The sequence below is a fragment of the Pinus tabuliformis genome, chromosome J (assembly GCF_031772625.1).
Source record: "Pinus tabuliformis cultivar Carrire ecotype Pingquan chromosome J, CPIR1, whole genome shotgun sequence".
NCBI classification, from domain to species: domain Eukaryota; kingdom Viridiplantae; phylum Streptophyta; class Pinopsida; order Pinales; family Pinaceae; genus Pinus; species Pinus tabuliformis.
In genome coordinates, this window is record NC_142295.1 from 698384655 (window position 1) to 698387849 (window position 3195).

The window sequence follows — 3195 nt, forward strand, 5'->3', positions numbered from 1 at the left end:
AAAATTTACGCCCTTTCCCACTTCTTTTCTCCCTCATGGATCATATTGCAGAATCTGATTCAAGCCTATGAAGCAGATCAAAAGGCATGTATTGATACAGAAAAGATGGTGAATAAAACTTCCTTTATGATTTAGCAAAACCTTCAGAATCCAACCTATGAATTTTCTCAGAAATTTTTTAACACAATATCCCTGGTGCATGTATATGTGTTTAGTGCAGGAATGTTCAGTGCAAGAATATTCAGTGCAGGAATGTTTGGTGCAGGAATCTCCAGTCTAGGAATGTCCATTGTAGGAATGTCCAGTGCAAGAATTTTCAGTACAGGAACGTTCAGTGCAGAACTTTTTGAGTGCAGAAATGTTTAGTGCAGGAATCTGCACTACTAAGCACTCCCGAGTACAAAACTACATGTCCTGGTGCATGAGAAATGGTCTTTAGTGCAAAAAATTTTAATATGGTGTAGGAATACCTAGTGCAAGTATGCTCATCTGGAAAGTTTATTCTTGTTTCATGAAAATTGTGTGCATTTATAATGACTACACCACTTCCAGATTGATAGCATTCAATAATTTTTTATTCTGATTAATTTTTGTTTTATCATCTGCTAAAACAGGTAGGAAATCTTTTAAGTACAGGGATAGCTAACTTATGAAATCTTATTTTTTTGAAGTACCATGTACACCTTTTGTGAAATAATGAAGTGATTGTGGGATGTGCACGATTTAACTTGTCATACCATACTTACCTTTTTGAAAAAAATCTCGTTACCTATTAATGATGACCCAACCTTATACCATACCACACAAGATTGTCATATTAATCATGGCACCTTAACCTCCACCTACACCAATAATTATCTATGCTTGTACCACAACCTATCTATATCGCATCCGTCCCAAGGTCTACATTTAATGATGGATCATGACTGTTAGGAGGTGGCCAATATAGTGGTGGTCGGATAGCTAAGTTATCACAAGGTTTGTTTTAGACAGAGCTCCTAAATGGCCATGTGATATTTCTAAAACGTTTTAGACAAAGTTCAGTGAATTGAGGATGGTGTTCGTGAGAATTGAACCCTGTTTCGTGAAAGAGTTAGAGAAAATGGCCGAATACCAAAACAGTCTTCCATTGTTGCAGGAATCTAGGTTCCTCCCATTTTGTGCTGAAATTTAATCGCTTTGACTCGGTTGTGGCGTCATAATTTTCTCAGACCTTTGATGGGAGCTGAGCCAAGGTAGGATCACTAGAATTTTAAGCAACAGAATAGTCTATATCACAAGCCATGAGATTACCAACAGAAGGTGAGCAGTTGTTCAAAAAGGAGAAGATTGAGACAAAAAAGTGGTGTCAATTTGTGGTCGATAGAAAACAAAAAGTGGATTGGAAGAAAGGACTGCCATGCAAGGAAAATGGAAAGACATGTTGTACATATTACAAAAATTCCTCACCTACGAGGGTCGCTACTCGTTGACCTTCTTGTATCATATTCGATTGTTGATACATTTTGAGTCAGGTAAACTTATCAATTTCCCTTATTTTCTGCTAAGAAACTTGAATAAAATGTCAAAAGGAGTTCAGAGAGGTAAGATGAGCCAAGTCACATGCAAGTTATAGCATCATGGGTTGATTAAAATTTTAGTTAAGAAGGAATTGAAGGTCAAGAATATGACCTAGGAAGCATTTTTTAACGAGTTACAGAAAAAAGGTGCAGGGAAATCCTCCAGCAAGACAAGTGCAAGCAAGAAGGGGAAGCCTAAAACCCTAACCATGTGCCCTACCAAGACTAAAGACAGAGAAGAGTTAGTGTAGGCAGGGGAGCGAGAGCTAGTTGTTGAAACCTCGTCTACATCAAAAAGGAGGACCCAAATCTCGGTTAGGAAGACTGCCTCTTTGAAGGAAGCCCACATTCTGTTAGGATATTCCGACACATAGGAAATAGTTAAGTACAACTTGGACTAGTGTAGAGTTAGGTATAGAGTTAGGTAAAGTGTGTTTCTTTACCGTTGTACATTTTGTAACTTACAATCTGACGGTCACGATATGTAGTGATCCGACGGTGCATTCTCTCCTCGGTATTACCGACACTTGATCCGTGGCTTGACACCCGATTGGTCCATGAATTCTATTTAAAGCGCGTGGAGGGTCATTTGTAGGGGAATCCGTGCATGAGAGAAACATATGTAAATTTTCATTCTTTTATTAATAAATTGCCTGAAGTGGCCGCGTTGGCTCAGGCCGTGGACTGTTTCCCTCTTTGAGGGTTTTAACCACGTCAAAATACTGGTGTATTGATCTGCGATCTGGTTGTGAGCAGTGTCCTTTTGGTGTTCTGTCTGAGGAACTTACCCTGTAAATTCCTACATGGTATCAGAGCTATTTGAGGGCCGCGTCCGTTGGTGATCCAAATCTGAAGCCGGTAGAACTGCATCCGACTGCCGTTTCCTAGATCTGTTGTTTCTGACTGCTTTCGGGCCAAGAGGACTGCTCTGTTGTGTTCGGATCATCTGTTCCAGTGAGGAACCCCTTTCGTTTCACGCGAAAAGGTTTCCGGTAGCCCTAGCTGCGTCATTTTTAAGATATGGAGGTATTCAGTGTTTATTTGCAGTTTACTGTTATTTTCTCTCTGTTTATTTCGGTTTCGGTTTATTTAGCCTTTTTATTACCGGATCTATACCTTTCATTTCTGCGTATGCTCTTTGCCCTACGACTCTGTGTGATCTGGGCAAATCAGAAACAGAAAGGAAGGATTTTTCTCATGCGTATGCTCTTTTCCCTGCGCCTTAGGGTGATCTCGGAAAATCAGAAACATTGAGAAAAATATTTAGTTTCCGGCCAAAGCTAACTTTGAGCCGCAAGGTTCATTTTTGAAAATATTTAGTTTTTCGGCTAAAGCTAACTTCGAGCCATAAGGTTCGTTTTCTTTGCATGTCCGTGTTGGGTTTTGTGTTTTGTGTTTTGTAGGGAAAAAGAGCTTTCTCAAGGCAAGCACGCAACCCAAAGACCCCCCCTCTCTCTCTCTCTCTCTCTCTCTCAAATTTTTTGTATAGATCAATTGGTTCAAAGCTATTTTAAGAGAGTAGAGGTCTTGGGTTCAAGTCTCCATTTTGTGGGGGTGGACTTTTTCATTCCCGCACTTCGTCGGCAACTTCAACAACTTTTTTTCAAAAAGCCATAACTTCTTCATCCGGAAGCCA